Genomic DNA, 26,556 nt, shown 5'->3' on the forward strand with positions numbered 1-26,556 from the left:
TCCAAATTCAAATGTGACAATGAAGAACTGGAGATCTTAGCTAAACAGCATGAGTAAAGCCAGGAGATGGAGCAAATGACCTGAAGAGTTCCAGGTTCTGACTACTCCGAATGTCTGTGGCAAATACGTTTACATGTTACAGTATATGCCTGTGACATATACTTTTACATGTTACTGAAGATGGTCCTCTTCTTACCAGATCCAAAGCTCTCTTACGAATGCACAGACCTCAGACAACCTGTAAATTATGGTATTAATGCCTCAAAAGTGATATTTCCAGTTTCAGTTACGCTCTTCTGTATTAGCTCTCGAGAGTTATAAAGACCCCACTAAATATAGACATCAACAACAGCACAAAGACTGTAAAACAGCAAACTATTCAAATATATGGCTAAGCAGACAGTTTCACTGCAACTTCAAAACATTTTAATCCAACAGAATCAGTTTCCCCTAGAAATGAAATGATCCTTTATAGGGTTTTAAGACTGAAACTTCCAAAGCATCTATTCCAGAATGAAGCAAACCAATACAGAAATGTCACAAGGACAACTAACTCTGTGTTGGCTAATCTTCAGTGTTGTACTAAATAAGATGCATTTTACATCTGCACAACAAAGTGAACATTTCCTAGAAAATTCTTAAAATTACTGGAACCATCGACTTTATTATACCTATCTAAAACATGCTGTTTCAAGGAATACTGGTAATTTGCTGACACAGTAAATCAGCATTGTGGCATACACTGCACAGTATCTTGCACTGGTTTTAACAAAATAGGATCATCCCCCTACATAAGTAATCAGGAATCTTTTAGCAAAGCAAGACAAGTCTTAAAATGTGGAATGTAAACTCTCACATTTACCATAAACTTAAAAAGTGGAATGCATCTCCAATAACTACACCCAAAATCGGAAAGCATTTAATTTGAAAAAAAAAAAAAATCTGTTATAGTGACTAGACAACCTACCTCCAAAATCACAAAACCATGAAGTTACTTTATCAAAAGTAACTCCAGTTTTGAATATTTTGCATTTGCTTCACTTGATAAACTGAAAACACTCATTAATTCATTCTTTGGTTACCTGTTTAATCCAATCAAAGTCATGGTGGATGCAAGACTAATCCTAGTACTTAGTGGGTATAGGGCAGAGAAACAAATTATGGATGAAACACCAGTCCATTGCAAGATAAGTGTGTGTGTGTGTGTGTGTGTGTGTGTGTGTGTGTGTGTGTGTGTGTGTGTGTGTGTGTGTGTGTGCATGTGTATGTGTGTGTGTAAATATATATATATATATGTGTGTATATATGGGTCTAGAATACATGCTCGACTAGCATATGTCCGAATCACAAAACATCGAACACACATACACGAAAGCGCTTAACATCGAAAAGCTCTTCTGTGCATGTGTAGTTTAAAAAAAAAATCTACGTTTCTGCAGGGGGGCTTTGCCTCCCTGCACCCCCCACACCCCCCCTACTTTATTATTCTCACTCTGAGATCGCACTACAGTGGGGAAAAGGGAATTTTCCCTTACCCACACTGTAGTCCGATCTATGAAACAGGCACACATACACGGAAGCGTTTGTCGATGTTAAGCGCTTTCGTGTATGTGTGTTCAATGTTTTGTGATTCTGACATATGCTAGTCGAGCATGTGTCCGGATCCTATAAATATATATATATATATATATATATATATATATATATATATATATATATGTGTGTGTGTGTGTGTGTGTGTGTATATGTGTAGATATAATGGGCAATTTGGAATATGGATAGCATCAAACAGAGATGAAAAGGCCTGAAACATACTGTAAAATGACTTCACAAATGCTCTCATACAAAGTGACCAAAAACCCTTTTTACACTCCAAAACACCCGAGGACATCAGGTCATTTTCCCTTCCCTCTACATTGATGTAAGATATATTTATGCCTATAATACTAATGGCATTCCAAGAGGGATTTTTAATATTAGTGTACTTACATTCAAAGCTTGGCTAAATACACTGCATGCAGTAAAAGGACTGGATTGCAGCTATGTCTACAATCTGAGTACTTCATGGCACTCTGTAGTATGTCCTCCAGAGATTTACTGTTTTGATGACCATGTTAAGCAATACCTGGCCTCTAAATTGAATTCATCTTGAAGCAAAACTTGGCAAATAGTCCCAAAACATGCACCAGGAAAACTGGACATTTCTTCTGGAACTGCTCAATATTTTCCATCTGGCTCTTCGAAAAGGATATAGCCTTTCACTGTCATACAGACAGATGAAGCCCTTACTGTTAGCCAGGCGACATGGTTGAGTTAGAGGTCCTAGCACTGAAGGAGCAAGGCAGGGAGGGAAAGGAGTGAGGTGCGCTCCACTCACCTCTCCTGGGGAGTGCGGTGGACAGTAGATGCTTGGGAAGCACGTGTGGAGTGCGACATCTCAAGTGGAAACTGGGGAAGCCACTTCTCATGCTTGAGCGAGGAGCTGAGGCTACCTGCTGTGTACACACCTTGCAGGAGTGAGGACAAAATAGCACAGAGAGCTCATTGCATGTCCCCATTCAGCTCTGCAAGCCAAGTGGCCATAGAGGAAACATAGGTCCAAAAAGAAAAAGACATCAAACCACCACTAATGGCTGTTTAAATGACAGCCCCTCCCAGTCAACCTTAACCCAGCTGATGAGGAATGAATGGACTAATTGGCCAGGAGGAGCCGATAGTCAACAGGCAGAAAGAGTGATTTAAAAAAAATGGAAACCAAGGTCACATAGGTTCAATGCAATCCTTTATCTGTGCACATCTCATCTGTGCTGGACATTGTAAAAAATAAAATAAAATAAAAAAAACCCTGTTTATTTCAATGATATAGTTTCTTTTCTGATAAAGCATAACATTGATGATGGTGACCCATTCATCATGAAGACTAGCATGCAGTAAGCCCTGGCTTTGATCAATGTGTATGTCAGGCTCTGTAATATTTGAATGAATGGATACAATACTGCTGAAGTGCAAAATCATCCTCCAATTGTAGCAAACGTTAAAACTCAGATAAAAAAGAAAAATGCCTAGTTCTGTGCAGCACAAAGATGATGCCCTGACCCAGACTACTGGAGTTCAATTGGCAGCCCCAGCAATGAAGGAACCAAGGCAAGGGCAGGAAGGTATGAAAGGGTATGGCCCACTCATCTCTCCTGGGGGGTGGGTTGGAGAGAGATATTTGCACTCAGAGGCAGATTTTGTGGTGCAGTTTTCTTGGTGGAGACCAGAGAAACTAGCACTTATGCTTTGGGGGAAGGGCCAGGGCTGCCTGAGAGGAAACAAACTTTGTAGAAGTAAGAAGATGCCCTTCATCTTTGTGCTCCACCTTTTGACGACCATGGTGCTTCCATTGTACGGAAAGCTTTCTACATGGCTCACCTCACAAGTAAGGGTATCTCATCTAGGGACAAATAGGTCATAAGATCCCTCTATTCTTCCCTTATAAGATCAATTATTGAGTACAATGTCCCCTTTGGCATGTACCTCGTAAAGCACATGCAGCAGCTGGAGAAACCACAGAGCTTCCTTACCAGGAGAATCCAAGGCCTCAAACACCTACCCTACACAGACAGGCTAAAAGCACTGTCCCTTTACTCAAGTTTAATACAGACTCCTCAAAGGTGACTCTGTCTGGCATACAAAGCAATCTCAGACCCCACCTTGATGGGACTGCTGCTTATCTGCAAGTCACGCTTCACTTGAGCAACCCATACGTGCGACCTCAACCCGGTCTGGGATATCAATAGGACTTGGTGGGACAGATTTGTGTCCCAGAGACTCCTCCATCTGTGGAATAGACTCCCTTTCACGTCAAGCAGAGTACCTCATAATCCCTTTTTAAGTGCAACCTGGATAACTGAATGGGAAACAGAAAATACACCCCTGGGATTCCATCTGTCTCTCTGCTGGACAGGAGCTCTGGGTGCTGACCTGTCTAAACATGGGCTAAACTCTTGGCTAGGCTTATAGGGGCCTCAGGGCCAATAGCCGAGGAACCTCCTATGATCCTTAACTGTCAGCCCATTGCATTTACCTTCCTCAGTGCTTTGCAAAGTGCAAGTGGGGATAGGGCTGCTGCATACAAAAATTCAAACCACCCCCTAACTGCTGTACAAATGATGGTCCTAGCCCTGGTGATGGGGAATGAATAGGCCAATTGACCATGAGGGGGCTCATAGTCCACAAACAAAGGCAAAAAAAAATGGCAATAGTATTTAAGATCAGTCCTACTGAAATATGCCTAACATCAAGGTAATAAGAGCATTTCTGCAAATATGAGCAACAAGTATGTCTCAATGCTGAATGTCAAAATCTCGCAAACTAGTTAACTTGCATACAGAATGCATGAAAAGCACAGTTATGCAATCTATGTAGCTATTTTGTGCAGTTATAAAAACTGACAGATGTTATCAATGTACAGTGAGCTACAGAGACAGCTGTTCCATCATCTCAACCCCACTTACTGGGTTAATGTGCTGATTCAGTGAGATTTTTAATTAATCATTTTGTTGTAACTTGGAAAAGCCCTACATTGAACTTCTTAAAAAATCAGGCTAAATGTCTAAAACATTTTATTTATTTTACTTCATTTAAATTTGCTAACAGACAAGACTTACAAGCAAATGTATGAACTACAGATATCATATGTAGGTTTGTATTCCTTCCCTTAAAATTGATGAGTTTTATTCTTAGTGACATGCATTTCCGTAAATGTAAGAAAGTAACTTTTTTATCCTCTGTTTAAAATCAAATAAGGACCAACTGACTAATATGCCTCCTTTACTATCTACCAAATGAGGTGTCAGTCTAACCAAAAGCATATGATCTTACCCTGGCATAACGCCACATTATACCTGTCCCTTGTACCCTGGTTTAAAATATAACTTCTGTGCAGGGTGTCTGTACCATGCACACCCTCTCTGCAAGAAAATAAGTTCTCATATTATGCTTCAGTAGTACATCCTTGGCAGAGGATAGTAGTGCACATAATTTCTGTGCATTGTCTGTACCATACAGTCACACCCACTCTGCAGGAAAATAAGTTCTCATATTATGCTTCAGTAGTACATCCTTGGCAGAGGATTGTAGTGTACATAATTTTTGTGCAGGGTGTCTGTACCATGCAGTCACACCCTCTCTGCAGGAAAATAAGTTCTCATATTATGCTTCAGTAGTACATCCTTGGCAGAGGATTGTAGTGTACATAATTTTTGCACAGGGTGTCTGTACCATGCAGTCACACCCTCTCTGCAGGAAAATAAGTTCTCATATTATGCTTCAGTAGTACATCCTTGGCAGAGGATTGTAGTGCCTGGTGCTGTCTTCCTCAACTTTAAAATAAGGAGAAAAAAAAAAATGTCCGTTCCTCAATTTAGCAACCCAGCCAAGTTTCCCCAATCCCACAAGCCAGTCAGGTCCTAGGTCATTTCTTTCAGTCTTCGGTCCTTGAAAAGGTCTGGAAAAAAAGTTCTGTTTACTACAATACAGCAAGCAGCTGCTACAGTTTACGTCACACACACAGTGCTAAAGCGCTTCAGCTCAGACCACAAAAGTTAAACAGGCATTTATTTCTGAATGCTGGTAATGTATTGAAGACTCAATCATGCCCCCCTAACACTTTGTGCTGGGACAACTTTGCCCTTTGCCTCACCCTAGCTATGCTTTTGATCCTTGGCCTTGCAACTATGATTTATCCCTGTAATTCATACTTCTGAATGAGTCCACTCTTGCATAATTTGTTGATTTTCTTTAGATGTACGTCGTGAACATATCTATTGCATCCCCCTTTTCATCTAGGGTAACCACACTAAGATTCTTAAGTTGTTGTTGTACCTCTCTCAATTTTTTTAAGGTCTCGTATGCAAGCCCTGCTCCATTTTAACTCATCCTCTGGATTCTACATGCATTCTGTCAGCATCCTCAGGAATAAGTCATACTACTTATGCTCTTGCCACCAACCCAATAATACCTCAGTCCTTTTTACTGCCTTATTTATTTATTACTATTTGTTCTAAGGGTGAGTGGGCTGAACTACTGACCTTTTCAGACACAACCTGAACTCAAACAGAAAACATACATTGGGATTTTATTAAGAAACAATGTTATATACAGAATGAGTCAATGGTTTGGTATACAATTATACATTCAAAGCAGATAAGGTAAGATGAAGAAAATCCAGTCAGAATGCGTTGAGAGAAGAGGACAGGCCCACATATGTATAAATACAGTGCAGTTATTAAAAAAAAAAAAAAAAAACATACAGTCATATATACCTGTGCAATATACAGGTACGACATGCCAAATTATGAGGCTGAGAAAATTTCTTAAACGTATTCAATTGTCTATAATTTAGGGTGGTAAACTACCTACTGCAGATAGATTCTGTAAAAAGATGCTCTAAGTGCATCCCAGAAGCTTTTAATGGTTTCTGGGTTTTTGCTGTTAGTAGGCAGGTGGTTCCAGGTAGAAGTTTCAAACCTAAAGTGGGTACTCTCACCTCCAGCAGTTGAAAAAGAGAGAAATTGTCCTATGCACTTCAGAGTTTACAAGGGTTGTCTTGTAAAGGTAGGTTCACTCTTACTGGGGGCAGTGGCCATGCTTTAGAACCTTGTAAATTACAGTGTTTAGAAGAAAAGTGGCCCTATGAAACACTGAAAGCCAACTGGAAGCTTTTTTAGTAAAAAAAGTGGTGATCTGGGGGTCTGCTAATAGAAAGAATCCGTAGATTTTATTCTTAGTAGTCTGCAATCTATGACTATTGTGGGATGAATACAGAGCAAGAAAATGAAGGCCAGTTTGGCTATTAAAATATTTTTGGCAATGGCCCTGTGAGAAGTAGGTGAGAAGAGATGATTGAAGTTGTAACAGTTTTAACTGAGCAAGGACTTTTTTAGTTACACTATCTGTACGAGTGATAAAGGAGTGTGTGTGGCTTGTGCCTTTCAGACAGAATGGAAAGTATAGCTCAGGCTATTTTTTCCATTCAGAGAGATTTCTGTTCCCAGGATGCACAGCTTTACAGTCCTTTATACTGAATCTAGACTGCAGCACTTCTGACAGTTTTTTGAAGCTGGCAGATAAACTGTGGCCTTTCTGAAACATTTTGTGAATGAATCCTGCTGCAGATGGCTGTATTCATGCATTCCTTCCAGCACCACTGTACTATTAACAACAAAACTGGTAAGCAGCAAACCTAAGACTCAGACCTATTATGTCTCTTTATTAACTAATGTTAGACGTACTGCGGTGGTGGTGCTGCGGTAGCGTTGTCGTCTCATAGCAAGACGTTGTCCCGTTCGATTCTCAGCTAGAGCGTCTTCTGTGTGGAGGCATACGTGAATGGGGCGTGCCTTCGTTGAAGGTTGTGCGTCAGGGCTGGTAACCCGGTACGTAAAAATCCACTACCAATCATTAGCGGACCAGAGTTCCGCTTTGGCGACCCCCTAACTGGGAAAACCCGAAAGACACAAACATTAACCAATGTTAGACCCTCCACAGTCCTTGCAGTGTACTCTACAGTCTTTATCAGTAGACTTTCTTAGTGTTTTGAGAAAGTATGCAACTTACAAAGAAAGATGAACTTTCCTGTCCAAAAACAGGAGGCAAGTAGAAGATTGATCTGAAATATGCATATATGTAGCACATCCACAATGGGAAGTCATTTCTTATCTTGCTGACTGTATTCTCCCTTATGAAAACAAGCCCATCAATCCTGCGGATAAAACACATAACCCACTGAATTTTGCAATGGGGAGGCAACCCACCATAACATTTCATATGGGGGATTCTGCCCCTCATACACTTTTAGTTGGGCAAACTAAAACACCCTGCGAGGGTAAAAACAGCACAGGCACACACTGTGATTGCATAATATGCATAATGGCATAATAGTACAGAATACAGCTGGCATGGCTTCATGACAAGATTATCGCACCAAAGTTCAACACTCAAAAGTGAAAAAAGCAAAGTGCGGTGTCCACCTGGACTAGGTAATGATGAAACTTGCTATACCACTCAATGTGTTTTAGCAGTTTTTTTATTCCCTTTTGCATATGTTCCACAGTGTGTGTGTGTGTGTGTGTGTGTGTGTGTGTGTGTGTGTGTGTGTGTCTAAGAGTGCTGTATCCTGGATCAAGAAGGATTTTCTCAAATACTACAATCTTGGATTCAGTACACAACAAATTTAGTCAGACTTATGTGTGTTGTTCTATTATCATGCTCCCTGTATTCACTTTGGGCAGCATGACTGGGGAAGTTTATATTCCAAAAGATACTTTTTGTTGAATGGTATATCTCCCTATCAGTAAATGTGGCAAGAATGCACAGAAGGAAATGTTCAAGATTTGAGTTTTTTTTCTGGATTTAGGATCTCAGACTTCAGTCTGGGCTATGCACTCCCTCTAGACGTAATTCACAAACAAAACATTTTGATGTGTGAGTACTCACTGTAAGCAAAATCACCATGTGCTTATGTCATCAGTGAGACTGAGTTTTGCATGACACATTTTAAAATGTAAAAGTGAACTGAGGATTTCAAAAGCGTCATAGCTGTTAACAATAAAGAAATGTGCAGAGAACTTACCGTGTGCCAAATGGTCAAGGCTGCAGCCATTGACAACTCATCACATATTCATTTATACAACGTATTTGGAGGCAGTGTGGAAGGCGTATTAAGTTCTAAAGCTAAAATTGCTTTTTTTTTCTGCATCAAAGACTGCAGAGATAACAAAGGCTTTAATAATCATCACCTACAGAACCCTCAGATCGTTCTTGTTCATCTTGTAGCCAATCACAGTCTGTCACAAACAATGAAACCCTAAGAGTGAAAGCTTAATGAAGGAATATTAGTGAACAGGTTGCAACAAAAGAAATGTCACTCGCTTTTATGCAATGCACACTTCAAAAGTACTACAGCTCTGTAATGACTTAGACACAGAAAAAGATACTGAGGCGTCTTTTCACTAATTTTTAAACATGAGTTAGAATTTAACACTATGGTTAGTTATAGCTATAATATGAACCCAAAGATCCTGTACATGCATACATACATGTGTGTGTGTGTGTGTGTGTGTGTGTGTGTGTGTGTGTGTGTGTGTGTGTGTGTGTGTGTATATATATATATATATATATATATATATATATATATATAGATAGATCTTCTTCTTCTTCTTTTGGCTTTTCCTGGTTAGGGGTCGTCACAGTGGAACTCTGTCCGTTAATGATTGGCAGTAGATTTTCACGGTGCCAAGTTGCCAGCACGACGCCCAACCTTCAACGAAGGCATGCCCATTTTACGCATATCTTTCAAACGCCACTCGACCGTGGGGAGGACATGCAGACTCCACACAGAAGGCGCTCCAGCCGAGAATCGAACGGGAGAACCTCTTGCTATGTACCACCGTGGCATTTTATATATATATATATATATATATATATATATATATACACACACACACACACACACAGACACACACATATATATATATATATATATATATATATATATATATATATATATATATATATATGTGTGTGTGTGTATAAAAAAAAAAAAAAAAGATCGAAGTTTTGAAACTTTAAACATTTTGAATGGAGATCGCCGTACAGCATGGAATGGGATATTTACCAGTTTTCTCAATGTAATGTGATCTTGGAGTTCGTATATTTATTTAGCAGGAGGTGTTGAGGGGCTTGCCCCCCTGCAAAAACCTAAAAAAAAATGTTTTTATTTTCTTTTTGTTTTCGAAGTTTCAAAACTTCAGTCTTCTGGTCTCAGCCATTTGAAGCTTGACATTTTGAAACTTCGAGCTTAAGAATTAGATCCATACACACACACACACACACATACATATATATATATATATATATATCAAATATATATATATATATATATATATATGCATACACGTATATATATATATATATATATATATATATATATATATACACACACATACATACACACAGACATACATATATATATATATATGTGTGTGTGTGTGTGTGTATATATAGATACATATATATATATATATATATATATATATATGTATATATATATATATATATATATATATATATATATATATATATATAAAAAGAGTAATTTCCCTGTAAACAGGTGTAATTTATCGCTCAGAATTCAATATGTATTTCTGACTCTTCAGAGAATGCAAATGTGAACAAGAACAAAAAGTTATAACTGCATTTTCTTTCAAGATAGCATTTGTAGTTCTGTACATAAAAAAATTGGACAGTTCAGATTTCTGGATAACGCATCCATTTCTAACATCAAAGTACTCTCAATGGGGGATTCTGCTGTGGAAGCTAAAAATATGTGAAAAGCGACAGACTGGAAGATTATTAATAAAAATAAAAGTCTGGAAATTAACAGCCGTGAACATGGACAATAAGATATAGGGAGTGAAAATATTTTTAGTTTCTTTGGGCCCATGTACAGATCAGGAATGCTTTTAACAGTCAAAAAAAGAGTTACGGATGACAGTAAAGAGTGAAGGAATTTATCTGGGAAGGGTAGAGGGCAAAAGCAAAATGGGATAATTTGATTTTTGCTACTGAAAAGGGGGCCTTAGTACTACCCAACTTGAAGGGCTACTTTAAAGCTAAGCAATTGAGACTTGTATACAACACAAGCTGCAAGACATAGATAAAAGTGGTAAAAGATGATGGTGGCACAAGGTGGAAGTACAAAGGATGCAGAGGAATTAGGGTTTTGGGGGAAGCTTTTAGGAACAACAGAAATAATTATACAGAGATTTTATTTAATTTATTTATTTTACATTTGTTTACCAGGAAAGTCCAACTGAACAAAATGTTCTTTTTCAGCAGAGGCCCTGGGAGAAAAACTCTACATTTATAAAAAAATGTAAGATACATATACAATGCACAGATACAAATATTGATTCAATCACAGATACAAGTACAAAATGAAAATACACGTTATACATTTTAGTGATACAATCATATAGTCTAGCTAGGATACAAAGGATAGCAGTACTGTGGTTGTAGATAGAAAACAAGTAAATTAAGTGTACATACGCTTAGTAGGGGTATACTAATCAAATAGAAAAATAACAGGTCCTGTTCCTTTAGCTGCCTTAAGACATCTATTTCCTACCCAGGGTTTGTGCCAAGGTCCATGATTCTGACAGGTGTGATTTGATAAGTTATTTAAAGTTGGAAGTGTTAGTAGTTGTTTTTGATATTTAATGGCAGGGAATTCCAAGTTTGTTATGCAGCTGGAGTAAAGGAAAGTGCAGCTGCAGTGTTAGGTTTGGATATATTTAGGAAGTATCTGTTACTGGAACTCAATACCCTGTTAATACATTTTGAAGTACTGGTATTTTTTTCTGGCTGATTTAGTATTCAATGAGCAAAGGTGAGTTGATAATAAGGAAGTAGATTTGGTAGTTCTAGCCAGGGTAGTTGTTTTAAACCCAAACAATGACGGGATCTGGAATTTGTTACTGTGGCAAACTTTGTGATTTTATTACAGCAAGTTTCGAATTTTGCTAGGTCAGATTTCTTCTAGTTTGTACAAATTTGTGAGGTGCATAGTAGCATAGATACAGGTACTTCCACGGTGGTGCAGCGGTAGCGTTGCCTCACAGCAAGAGGTTCTCCCATTCGATTTTCGGCTGGAGTGTGCGGAGTCTGCATGTCCTCCCCACGGTTGGGTGGACATTCGAAATACATGCGTAAATTGGCGTGCCTTCATTGAAGGTTGAACGTTGAGCTGGCACCTCGGCGTTCGTGAAAATCTACTGCCAATCATTAGCAGACCGGAGTTCCGCTGTGGCGACCCCTAACCGGGGAAAGCCGAAAGACATCAACATAGTAGCATAGATACAAGATGGGTTCTTGCTATAGTGGCCTTTGAAGATTTATTTAGAAAGTTTCAATTTCTGTACAAGGTTTCTAGTTTTTTGTTAACTTTTTTTATGGTTTGTGATATGTGTATGTTGAATTTTACATTATGGTCAATGACCACTCCAAGTAATTTTGTTTGGGAAACTGGGGAAATAACTGTATGGTTTAATGATGAGGTACTGAATCTGCAACTCTAGTTGGATAGGAGAGCATGAGTTTTGTTTTGGTAGAGTTAAGTATCAGTTGTTCATTGTTTAGCCAGGATTCCACAGTATTAAATGACTGCTGGGTAATTTTTTGCAGTTTTTGTAGTGCTGGGGCAGCACAAATCAGGGTGGAATCATCCACATATTGAACTATGGAAGCAAGTGGGGTGGCAGTATGAAGATCATTAGTAAAGATAATACAAAGGACAGGGCCCAGAACAGATCCCTGTGGAACTCCCAAGGTTACAGGCAGTAATGAAGAGAGATTTTGTTGCCGTTTTACAGCTTGCTGGTGTCCAGTTAGATATTACTGGAACCAAGTAAGTGCAGAATGGCTAAATTTAAGTTCCGAGAGTGCAGTTAAGAGTTTAGAATGGGAGACAGTATCAAAAGCATTGGACAGATCAAGAAAGATGGAGGTAACTAAACTGCCATCATTGCGATGGCGGTTAATAATATTACTAAAGTTAACAAGGGCAGTGGTAGTGCTATGATTAGGAAGGAAACCATGCTGAGTGTTAGATTGAAGATTGTTGGTTATTAGATAGTTCAAGATTTGGGAATGGATGCACCTCTCAGGTATTTCAAATATTGGTGATAGTATAGCTATTGTCTGGTAATGTGATAATTCTGTCAAGTTTCCATTGTTATGTAGTGGGATGAGATGTGATACTTTCCAGATTGTACGGACCTGTTGTCCTGAGATGGCTCAATTTATGGATACAGGAGAGGATATAGCTTCTGCCCAGATTTTTAGATATTCAACAGGTAGATAGTCTGCAGCAAGTGTAGCAGGTTTAAGTCTTTTGAGATATTTAACTATGGTGTTTATTGTGACATGTTAGAAAGAGAAGTTATAAGGATGTAGTGCGGATACTATACGAGTCTGGGTAGAGGAAGAACAATCATTGTTTGTTAGGGCTAGTATAAATTCAGTGAAGTATCTGTTAAATTGTGAGGCTATGCTGTCTTTAGTATCAGTGAGCGTTGGTGAGGGAGGGAGTACTAGCTTGTCCTGGCTGTAGGACTTTTTTGATGGCAGCCCAGAATTTTTGTGGGTTTCTTTGATTGGACACTGCTATAGTAATTTATTTTATCCTGTGTAATATGTTTTTAACTTTATTTTGTACTTCTAGATACATTTGTTGTTAGTTGTAGTTTTGTTGTTGACCATTTCTCCCAGACTTATCTCTACATTTTAACACAGATCTTGTTTCTTTGGTTAGCCAGGGGCATAATTGGATTTTATCTTTATTGTTCGGGGGGGGGGGGGGTGTCAAGAAGTTTAGGATACTGAGGAAGGCTGAGTTAAAGTATTCAATTGCAGTAGCTACAGGGCGATCTTTGAGTGGTACTCAGTTGCATTTTTTTTAAACTAGTTAAGAACACTTGGGGGATAATTTTATTCTTATGTTAGATTTGGTGGTAGGTGGCAAGTTTATGTGGATTTATTTGGTGTGGGAAAATGTAAGTTGGAATATGGTCACTGAGATTATCTGGGAAACAGCCAGAGTGTAGGGATACATTTGGCCTCTTTTTTAAGGATCCAGTCTAGGAATTAATGTTTATTTGATGTTTTGTCTACTCTAGTACAAGTTTGGATTGTTTGTCAGAAACCGTGCAGATTAATGTGGTTAGAGGGATTTTGAGAGTTGCAGGAGAGCCAGTCTGCATTAAATTCACCCATTATAATTGTTTCCTGAGGGAGGGATGTTGCTGCCCAATTTAGGATGTGTTCTAGAGTAGTCAGATTGTTCCCAGGTGGGATGTAGGCTCCCACTATGTTCAGGTGTTTCTTTGGATTAATTGTTAGTTTATGAAATAGTATTTTGGTGGTGTCAAAGTTTGGGACTGTTAGGTCTAGAATTTCTAAATGGAGATTGCTTTTGTATAGAAAGGCAATACCACCACATCTCTTCTGTTGTCTAGCCTATGGATGTTGTAGCCTTGGGAAAGAATTTGTTAGCGTTGTCTGGTTTTAGTCAGGTTTCTGTTATAAAGGCTATATCTGGAGTATACAGTGCAAGGGTGGCGTGCAATTCTTGAATTTTGTTCATGATGCTCCTAAGATTTATATTAAGTAGTTGTAAGTCTGTACATTTTCTGGGGAGAATTAATGGTTGTTGGGGGTGGGTTGGGATGTGAAGATCTAGATGGGTTGGATTTGTTTGGGAAGCAGGATGGGGGTGAATGCCCCTACTAAGTACTAGCTGCAATGTGAACTATAAATTGTAAGTATTTTGATATAAACTTATTGTATTTCTGTGTAACATTAGGGTAAGTTTGTTGTTTGAGTATGGTAAATGGTGCATGGTTTATGTTTGTGGGATTATAGACAGTTGGTACAATTATTACATTTTTACGTTTTAATTGTAATGGGTTTGGGAAGGGGGTAGTGTACGTAGATTGTGTGTTGTTAAGTTCTGCATGGTAAGAGGTTATGTGAGTTGTAACAGAAATAGCAGGACTGATGTGTATAAAGTTATCATATTGCTTACTACTAATTAAAGTAATAATGTTATGGGTGGGTAGGAATAATTGTTAGTTGTAACTGCAGTTTGATGTGTGGGAGAAGAGATTTAAAACTATTCTTTTGTCCAGCTATGACTTATGACACTAAAAGAAGTAAAGTAGAAAGTAGTTAAGAAAGTGGAGTACGATATATGGGAGTTAGCATGATGCAGTTTAATCCGATAATTGGAATGATATAAATTTGGATTTATCTTAGCTGCGACAGGATTGCTTTACTTCAGCGAGTGGCTATTTGGGAATAAGTTTAGGCATAGCAGAGGTGGTTGGAAAATAAGGGTTGGGTAGGGGAGTGGAGAGAACCCAAGCAGAGTGGGTAGAGCCAGTCAGTGTGATTGTGACCAGAAAAAACAAACAAAATGGTTTGTGTTGAAGGCAGGTAGGAAGTTAAATGAACTGTAATCCCTTGGTGATTTTAATTTTTAAAGCAAGTACATTTTACTTATTTGTAAACAACACTCTGGGGAAATCATAATGGACTGCAGTAATCACAAAACAGCTATAGGTTAATTTTGTTTTTCTTAGTATTATACACTAGCAACAACTATAAGGAGAAAAACTACAGCTATAGGTAATCAAGCTTGCTATTTTACCCAAAAAGAACTAAGGAGAGACAAATACTCAGATCTGGGGGGGTAAATAAAACAGAAACTGTTTGACACTGTCCTTGGTAGTGTGCTCTCCAAATACCCTAATAACAAGCCAGTTAATTAATCAGAGTCTCGACCATGACCTACATTGACTTTCTGATGCTGTAAGTTTCTTTCTTTCAACACTTCACAATTCCCGGCTGCTTGAGTGAGTTCACCGTGCACAGTTAAAAGAAATTAAAGCTGAACTACTGAATATTTTCAGGGATATTTGCTAATGTTAGTGTACTATAAAGAAAGGGTATAGAATAATTATGTTTGCTGATACTAACACTAGTACAGCTCTATTTAAACAAAACCCTCTCCTTTACTTACTCTAAGCACCTCTTGTGGCAGCTATGGCATACTACATTATACTTATTTAAACTCTCAACAGTATTTAAGTAAAACGAACAACCAAGACTTGCAGTAAAATAGAGAGATATGCATACAGATACAATTAGGAAGCGTAAATACTTTATGCAATTCTTATAGGAGCTATGCTACAAAACGATACATTTATGGAAACGCTGTCAGTATTACGTAAAAGGAACAATCAAAGAGAAAAACCTTGTAGAAAAATAAAGAGAATTTAAACATACAGAATCAATTAAAAGCTATAACTCAGTCTCATAGGATGCTAATAGCATTCTAGTTTACTTACAATAATCATGCGACTACCACTACAATCATTAAACAAGTAAAACCTTGTTATGTTTCTTAAAGGGACAAAGACTAAACCAGCGAGTGAGTAGAAAAAGGAGATTTTTGCCAAAAAAAATGCATACAATTGTGATCTTTGGTTTTTGGCTAGGTTTGTAATAGTCTGTAGACAGCCCAGTATTTACCTATGAACAACTAAGAATACAGAAAATATGCAAAAGACAGCGGAAACTAACAAAGGAACCATGCTATTGTGCGCATATAAGTTGGCAGATAAAACTGACCGAGTGGGAAGAAGCCAAGCAGTTGTTTGATCTGCTCTTATTTCACAGTACATTAATTATCCTTACATTTCAGGGACAGTTTGTGGAATACAAGCAAACAGAAAAAGCGAGAGAGAGAGAGGAGTACTAAATGAAAGACCAGCTCTGGTATGGGTTTTAGTAGAATCAAGAACAGAAGATGCTATTAAGAATTTTTTTTTCATAAATAATAGGTTATAACTATAAAAATCAATCAGAGATTATCAGAAAATACTGTGAGGAAGGATTGGAATGACAAGTTACAAAAGAACAATGAGAGGAGATCTGCAAGGCCTTTATGTGCTATGAAATCCAAACAACCAAGTATATTTGCATGGAAATCTTTTCAAGCAAGAAATGTTAAACTACAAGTAGACTTCAGAGGATTTTTTTTCTCAAGTGGAAAGAAATTCACATACCCCCCACCCCCACCCCTGTAAAGGTAGCCACCATGAAAAACTTCTCCAAAGCTAACTTTGGGCTCCTAAAAACAGAAGTGGCTAATTTCAAGGCACCCATGCAAGTGGAGAATAGTTGCATGAGCGCCGAATCATACAACAATGCACTGTACGAACACGTACACAAATGCATGGATCTCACCATACCCAATAGAGCTAAGTTGCTCTCCTCCAAAAAAAGGAAGCCAATCTGGCAGTCCCCTGCCATAAACAAACTCTACAACAGAAGGAGGAAACTGATGCGGAATACGGTGAAGTCCCAAGACTGTAAAAACTCCCTTATCAGCCTCAACAAAAAGCTGAGATCTCTCATCATGTCCTCTAAAGCTAGCTATGAAAACAGAATTGCTGCAGATAGTAAAGACAACCACAAGGCCTTCTATAATTATGTAAAGAATCTCCATGGCAATGCCCAGATTTGCTCTGAGCTACTGCATAATGGTACTTCCTGTACCGAGCCAACAGATATTGCCAATATACTGGCCGACAGATTCAGTGCCAACTTTACCCCTCTCCCCACCCCCAAAGGACCAATCACAATACCAGTAGATTGACAAGCACCCAGTATTACTGCTGCACAGGTTAAAACAGCACTGTCCAAGGCCAAAACAGCACTGTCCAAGGCCAAGAATACAGCTTCTATGAGACCTGACAATATCTTTAGCTGTGTTCTACATGGACTACAGAGTGAACTTGCACCACAACTGTGTGCCCTGTTCAATCACAGCCTATCCTCAGGCTTTGTCCCCACCAAATGGCACACTGCTACAATCATCCCTCTCCACAAAGGGGGAGCGACTGCAGACCCTAGGAACCATCACCCCATCAGCCTGATAAGTCTGATTTGCAAAGCTATGGAACACATCATCATGAACCTAATAAACAAGGATACAGGGAATCTCCAAACTCTGGATCCTACACAGTTTGGTTTTGTGAAGGGTAGATCATGCCTGCTCAAACGGGTCAACTTCTCTGAGTCAGTCGCCAGAGCTGTGGATGAAGGCAAGGTGGTTCATACAGCCTACTTTGATCTGGCCAAGGCCTTTGATACCATTCCCCACTCAGGAATCATAGAAAAACTCACTAAGCTAGGCATCAACCCCTATATCACTAGGTGGGTTGCAAACTGGCTCACAGATAGAACCCATAGTGTGAAAGCAGCCGACTCCAAGTCAGACTGCCGACCAGTCATAAGTGGAGTCCCACAGGGTTCGGGCTTGGGTCCTCTCCTATTTGGTATCTACTTGTCTAAAGTCCAGGCCAACATGAAGGGACTCTGGCTGACAAGGTTCGCAGTGGATTGCAAGTTGGGAACCATTATTAACTCCGCAAGTGATGTTGACATCCTGCAGAAAGGTCTCACTGAGACCAACGACTGGTGTCAGAACCATGTGTGTACTCATCCCCTTTGGGAAAAACTCAGTTCCCATGAATTACCAAATCAATGGTAGTCCACTGAGCACAGAAGGTGTTATAAGAGATCTGGTAACACAGGTTGACTGCAACAACTCTTTTGATCACCACATTGCCACTGTGGTCAGAAAGTCCTTCTATGTGGCACATCTCATTACTAAGGGTTTTGCATCCAGGAAGAAAGAGGTCATTGTCTCCCTCTACTCTTCCCTCATTAGGCCAGTCATTGAGTGCAATGCCCTATTTGGCATGTACTTGACTAGACACCTGCAACAACTGGAGAGGCCGCAAAAGTACCTCACGAAGAGGATCCTAGGCCTTAAACACTTGTCCTATATGGACAGACTCAAAAAACTCCAACTATTCTCAATCTCATATCACCTACTTAGAGGCGATCTCTGCTTGACTTACAAAGCCATGTCTGACCCAGCTCTGTTAGAAATACTACATCTAAAGAAATCTCAATCCCTCCACAGCACACGCTCCAGAGACCTCAACCTCATTACCACAATCAACAGAACATGCTGGAGGGACAGGTTAATAACCCACAGACTGCCCAAGCTATGGAATAGACTTTCCATGTATGTCAAACAGAGCAGCTCACTGGCCCTCTTCAATAGAAATCTTTATGAGTGGATGGGAAATAGAAAATTCTCCCCAGGGATCACTCCAATGGCTCTACTTGACAGAGGCACTGGGAACTAATGGCAGGTGGCATGATGCCAGGATAATCCTAAGGGCTAGGCTTGGAAAGGCTCCAGGGCCATTAGCCTAGTACACACCAATGAACCTATGTTGGAGATGTGAAGGGAATGAAACAGGAAACTGGGAACACATTTAATTTGGGTGAGCAGGGAGTTAAATGAGTTTGAGGATTCCCCACAAAATGTCCTGACATTATTGTGCTGTATTTAGTGTCTTGGTTTAGAATTTCTGGGACATAGCAAGGTCTTATTAAGTTTAACATTACAAGCTATTACAAGAATGTTAAAATCAAGGATTAACCCTGTTGTGAATAAAATATTGAACACTGTAAAGGAAACAAGAGAAATGGAGATGATATCATTAAAAGATAAATAAGTCATTTTTACACAAAAGTATGTTCTAATGTACAAGAGGAAATAATAGAGTTATGATGGAAACTGTATGTATAATGCATGTACATGATATTGGTAAGTGCCACTCTAACATTTCTTTTTTCATTCTTATTAATGTATGTTAACTCATCTTGCAAATAACTATAATGAATAAATTGTTTCAACAACACTTTCAACGGTGTATGAACATTCCAAATTCAGGCAAGAAAGGTAAATAAATAGTACTATGATGGAAGAATGGTCAGTTAGTTTACGCATAAACAGTTTCTTCACAAAAAATCATGCCAGATGTGGAGTTTTCTGCAAACTCCAGAGCTATTATCATTTGTTTACCTAGGAAAATCTGACTGGGCCATGACAGGACCATTGTCAGCAGAAGCCAGGGAGAAAAGCTCCGCAGTTAACAAATCTTATAAGATGTCATAGAATACAATACAAATCAATACAACCATACACAATACAATGCAAAATGCCATGTTATATATCATATACACACACAAAAATTAGTATATAAAGAATAAAACAGAAATTAACTGGATCTTATTATATTCCACTGAGTTATATTTCAGTATTACGAAGTAACAATGATAACGTTAAGAACTTCCATTAGGTGAATAGACAGGTACAATAGCATCTGTAAAGCATTACTACTAGACAGTAGAATGTTTGGTAAGAATTTCTAGGTGCAGCTAAGCTGTTGCATCTTCCAATGAAAGCCCAAAATCTTAGTTTACGCAGGAAGACCAAAAGGACACTACAGAGAGAGAGGACAGATGGATACAGTTGTAACAATGTTTAGCCAGAATAGTAGCAGGAGCATAATTTGGAATCAAGAGGTGGGTCCTAAGGTTTGCTTTAAAGTATTCTGGATTAATGGTTTGCCTTAGGTCTGCTGGGACAGCAGTCTGATAGCTGGATACATTACATATGAGGAATACATTGCTTCACTGTGTTTATTGTTTGGTCTGTGGATATGGGCAAGCTACGTATCTTTAAACCTGAGTGTTCTACATGGGGGAGTACCACAGCATTAATGTCTTCATTGCTGAGCATTTGTTTGGGTGCTGATGTATACTTTGGGTCAGTTTAAGTTGACTGAATATTTGATAGTTGGGGAATTCCAACCAGTTTAGTTGTCTGAGTTCTAGGCAAATATGGGTTTTATTTGGAAGGTGGGTTACACATGTTGCTATTTTATTACAACATTGTTCCAGTTTTGTAAGTAAGCTAGAGGCATAGAATAGGGTTGGCAATAGATATGAGACTGCAGTGATCTTTCTAGACTTTAAGGTGAGGTAGGGGGGGTAGGTAATTAATTACACTGGAGGAACTGATGGACATATTTATGGGACAGGCTCAGGGAAAAACTCTGGGCAGTGATGATTTGCTGACTGAGTTTTGGAGTGAAAGCTAAACAGGCACTGCATTTCAATGTAATACTGGAGACGAAGCAGATATTACAGTAATGGAAGAAAGCCATGGTTATACTGATCCATAAAGAAGAGAAACAGCAATAATCCTACAGACAAACATCTGTTTTAAGTCATTACTACAAACTTTTAATGACAACACTGGCAAACACAGTAGAAAGATTAGTTCAGTCAGTGTTAGTTTGTTGCAGGTAGAGAAAAGTTTGATAATGTGGTCAAAACTGTACTATTGCTGAGGTGGGCGTACCAGGAGAAGGACACCGATAACAATGAATATTGATGCAGAAAAGGTCTCTAACAAGGTGACTTAGGACCTACTCAGGATTGTGTGAATGTACAAAAGGCAGTATATGATAAAGCAAAAGCTGTATGTTTTTAAAATTAAGACTACATAGAGGAACAAAGCAAGGGTGCTCGCTGTCCTCACTGCTGTTTGCTTTGTATTGCAAGACCTTGGCTGTTTTGATGAGGGCATTAGATTTGGAAGGGCATTGATTGCATAGTGAAGAATTTAAAATACAACTGTATGCAGATCGTGTTTTAATTTAGTTAATATATCCAGAGAAGGATTAGTGATAACTTTATTTCAGATGCTGTTAAAGTTGGTAAAATATCAGATTACAAGACAAAATTAAAACGATTGCAGTGGCAATTAACTATATTCTACTAGTGAGTCTATAAAGGAACTACAAGGAAGGATTAATGTATTAAATATTTACAAATGCGGTTCAGGAACACAGCAGAGGGTTCATCCACAAATAAGACATATGAAAAGTTGAAGAGAAGACCAAACAAAAACATATGAAGATGGCAGGTTTACAGTTAAAACACAGAATACAAGCAGTACCTTTCTGTGTTACACCCATTACCACATGCAGTGTCTGAGATCAGTTAAAAATATGATAATGCACTAAATATGAGATGGCATTGTCTAAGTAATGTGGAGCATTATACATCACAGGTACATAATGAAGTGGCACAAATGAAAGATTTATTCAGTTGGAAAGTACACTGTGAAATGGAAGTCAATTACAAAATTAATAACAGGAATTAAGAACATTTTGAAAGGCAAGCAAAATTAGGGATAGGTTTCTGAAGATGAAAGTTACGCATGTAATGAAACAAGCATTAGGTTTTATTACAAACCCGTTAAATACAGAAAAAAAATAAAAACATGAGTGGATGAATTATGTATTACCAACTGGAGAAAGTAGACTAGGGTTGCAACAGGAAAGGGGATTCTGGCATAGGAAAATAAAAGTAATATATTGGGAGGAATTCAGAAACAAGACAGAATGGTTTTACCGAGTACAGTTACAATAGAAATATGGACTTATGAGATATTTGCCAACCGAGTTTGAAAGGATAATTAATACACTGTGAAACATGGGATTAATGGATCTTTTGTCAGAAATGCCTTAGAAGATTTTTCTTGGTAGCTGGAGAAAACAACCATACATGATATGATTTGTAAGTAGGATGTATACGGCATGAAGGGAATTAAAGCTCAATGAGGAAGAGAGTTAAGGAGAGAATGGAAGCAGCTTTTGGAGGAGGAAATAGATGAAAAATGTTGGAAAAATAAATGTTTAAAACACAGGTATATTACAAAGTCACACTGATTTTGGATACTGGCATGGAAGCATCTCCACATATATTCCCTTGAGGAGATTTCAAGGTATCACACAGTGAAAAGTCTAGCTTGGCTAGATTTTTCTTTCAGTTTTTTTTTTTTTTTTTTTTTACTGATTAGTTGTTCTGTGTGACCTTGGTACCCATTGTTTTGGATAGTTAGTTGGGATATTTTGCAGTCACCCCAACGATAATGGACATCAGTTGGGTATGACAACCCTGTGTTTCCAAATGTTAGCCAGACATTCCACTTGTGCTGTGCTGGTGAAGTCATGAGAAGGGCAAAACGTGCATGTCCATGGCTGGTGGGGTTTGGCTTTATCGGCCTGAATTTGTCTATTACAGACTTAAAAGGAAAAAGTCATGAACATTCAGAATTTCCATGTAGTTGAAACACCTGGTGTCCTTGCGGGGTCATTTGCATATGTCCCATGTTGCCTTTAATGCAGGAGGTTTCAAGGTATCACACAGTGAAAAGTCTAGCTTGGCTAGATTTTTCTTTTAGGTTTTTTACTGATTAGTTGTTCTGTGTGACCTTGGTACTCATTGTTTTGGACTGACAGAGAGTTTTGAGGAGTTAACATATTTACTGGTTGTGTTCAAAGTTGACAGACTTTAAACATAACCTACAGCAGATAATCTCTCTGGGTTACTGAGGCAAGAAGTAAAGGCAATGAAGAAATCCACTGCATTTTCATACCATAAAAGCATTATGTGCAATAAATTGAAAACAGTAAGTATATATCTTTTCATGCTAGTGGTTAATAACTATAACCAGAGAATGGAAGCCTGGGGAACAGCCAGAAGGAATGGAAGTAAATGCAGCAGTGGATGAGGCAGAAGTACAGGAAACAAGATTGGGAAAAAGAACATCTTGAAAAATATGCTATGTGGCTACCATGGAAACAGTTTAGGGATTTAATATAGGAATGCTTAGGAAGGACGGGGCTTGACTCATGGGGTGGGGATAGTGCATAAACATAAAAAAAAATCAAAACTAGAGTTACCCTCTCTTTTGAGTTGGATATTTAGTAAAAATGACAATCCAGTCTTTTTAATTTAGTTTGATTCTTTAAACAGTTTATTAATTGGCATGTTTTTAGATTGTCAACTGTTGTGAAAATAAGCTTATATAACTGCAATATCAATTTAATGATGGGACATGAGGTATTGATGAAGATGGATGGACGGACTACACAGGATGTGGGTATTTGAAAAAAATGATGTCAGAACTTTGTATAAAAGCAGACTACTGCCATAGGTTCATAGGTACTGACTAGGCTATAGATCTGCGAGTGTCACCAGAAGCCTACTGCTGCACACCCAATAAATGTTTAGACGTTTTAATTTAAGTACGAATAACCCATAGCCAGGAAGAATGTTTACATGTTACTCTATCCATACGGGAAAAAAAGGGGGCTAAACCAGGGGTGAACTTGCAGTTTTCCATCAATTCATCCAGATTATGTCTGAATAGAGTAAAGGAAGTACTTTGCTTTACGTGGAGAAGAAAACAATTCCAAAGATGTGGTATTCTTTTGATATGTATCTATCCTTCCAGCATGTTCTATTTATACTGTAGAAGACATTAAGGTCTCCTAAGCAAGTGTTTATGCCAAATCTGAACTTGCAGAATTAAAATAGAACTGAGAGGACAGGATCTGTTGAGTCTCTGTATGTGAGGCAGAGATTGCCCCTCAGTAGCCTGTATGACACTGAGAAAAGGGACAAGGCTCTGAGATGGTCAGTGTAGTTTTATGACTAAGGCACTTCATTTTCTTGATGTGAAAGTGTGATCATTCAAGTTGTGTTAAGTGTATGAACAGATACATACCAAAGTGGGTAATATACTCTATGACTATCCTAATAAGTGCCAAATATAGTGGAAGGATCACATTCCTGGACCTAGATGACATACATTTACAAATAAACTGTAGACTAATAAAATACTTTGTTACAATAGTGGATACATGGGGGGTGCAGGAGGCTTGCCCCCCTGCAAAAACATGAAGTTTAGTGTTGTGCAGTACTGCTCACAATTAGAACTGCAGTTACTGTTCTGACAGGTGTAGGGGTAAATGGTATGTCGAATAACGCTGAATCGAATAATCGGAATGTGATTCGACATACTGACTTGTTCAGTGTTTGTGTTTGGTGATGCTTTTCACTGTATTGCACATTTTTTGCTTTGTTCATTGCACATTTGATAGTAAACTGTCCTGAAATATGTTTAACTACAGCCAGGGCTCATTTACCAGGAAAAAACACAATCCATGCTACTGATCAAAAAAAAAAATTAGGGCATAAATGTCCATCCAATTTCTAAATAACTTGCCTTGATGGGGATTGCAGTGGCAATAAACAAAAGAAAGGATACCAAACTTTTGTATCCCCAGCTATAGTACCTAGCTCATTCTGTAGGATCCCCAGGTATTCATACGCAGGCTAAGTTTTATAACTGTTCCACCTTCTCTTGGGTTACACTGGGGCCAACTTCCTGTGGACTGTGCCTAGAAAACCTCTAATAAGAAGCACCTTGGAAAATTCTTAACCAGAAGGGTCAGCAGCAACATTACTCAGATCCCTCAGGACTACTGATACCCTCATTTTGTCACAGCAGTGCAATGAAGGAACCTCCTTTTCCAACTTGGATTTGCCATCTTGTCCACCAGTCACCACTACAATTTCAAAGCCACAACTGAAGATGAGGACACAGAATGATGGCTAAACTTGGAGCTTTGTTCTACGACTCAACTCTCACTTTCTCTCCACAGTACAGTACAATACCTGCACTACTGCCATCCCCAAATCCATTCACTGGTCAATTTCCCAAGCCCCTCTCTACCTCCTCTTATGAATTAACCTCCAAGAAACAAACTCTTCCATTTGGTGTAGATGCTCCACAACTGAATGGCATTGCAAGTGACCCCTACCTTTCATTCTGCAGTTTTTTTGGGGACTGAGCACATATGGAGTGTGATCACCCAGACACAGCATATACTCTCCAGTGAACACTGCCTCACAGCCTGGCTCCATGAATGTGTCCTGGTATCCCTGTTCTGGGAAATATTTTCTTAATTTTTGAAGGAACTGTTCTGACTGGCTCCTCTACTTAGATCAGTTTGCCGATGATGACTGTGCCAGGAGGACAAAGTATCATACAACATAACTTTAAGAATCACGGGGACAACAAATATTTGCACCACAACAGTCACCATATGCCAGGGGAGCTTTTAATACTGCTTCCTTCAGTTCCCTGTTAAAGCTTGAGGCTGCAAATTTTTACATTACCTAAAGTATATGAAACTTAAAATAGAAAAGTAAAATTCAGGTTTCAGCATTTTTATGATTCTAAATAATCACTTTTTTTTTAAAAACAAATAATATCAGGGTCATGTTCAGTGAAATCATGCCATCACCAAGGTGGAATTACTTTTTTTAGGAAAGCACATATTTTTAGTGTATGGCTCCAACAGTTTTGTACAGTATATAATACTGGAGGTATTAACACTGGGAAGATTACATAACTGATGAATGAATGTTCTCCACGGAAAGATGCATTTGAGTTATTATGGGGCAAGGTTCTTTCTTAACAGGTACAATTTCATAATATCTCTCTCCACGTTTTTAAACGCTTATTAAATTATTGCTTAAGACATAGAAAAACATACATTAACAGATAAACCACTTTAAAATTTTCCATTTAAAAACAATATACATCACATATATTTTCTTTGCTACTATCATCAGTCTAACATTACAAAAAATTCCTGAATTCCTGCCTTCCACATAAACATCCATAAGCCTTTGCTAAATGCACATACCTAATATGCAGTATGTTAACAATTCTGTGTATTCACTGTATCATTGTTTTCCTCACAACACCCCAACAACATATTAGAACAATGATACATGGTTTGGGTATGGGTTATTCGGTGATCTTATCATGACTGTTATGGTTTGATCACAAGGGCAAAACAAAACTGAGCTACTATAACACAGCATGACCCATGTCCTAGCCTCATAATTACTGCTACTACACGATGGTTAGTATGTTTGGGGTTTTCTGGATTTTACTATATTATTTTAATATAAAAGTAATGTAGATTTATACCCTAATGCTTCATATGAGAGTGAAATAAATGGAGATATGACTGTCATTAACATGGTAACAAAATATCCAAAATGTATTTTTAAAGATAACATAAACCTACATCTGCATAGAAGGTTATATATTAATTAGGAGAGAATGTGCAAAATGAATTGCATTTT

This window comes from Protopterus annectens, chromosome 6.part0 (assembly GCF_019279795.1).
Source record: "Protopterus annectens isolate FY-2018-M chromosome 6.part0, PAN1.0, whole genome shotgun sequence".
In the NCBI taxonomy this organism is placed as follows: Eukaryota; Metazoa; Chordata; order Ceratodontiformes; family Protopteridae; genus Protopterus; species Protopterus annectens.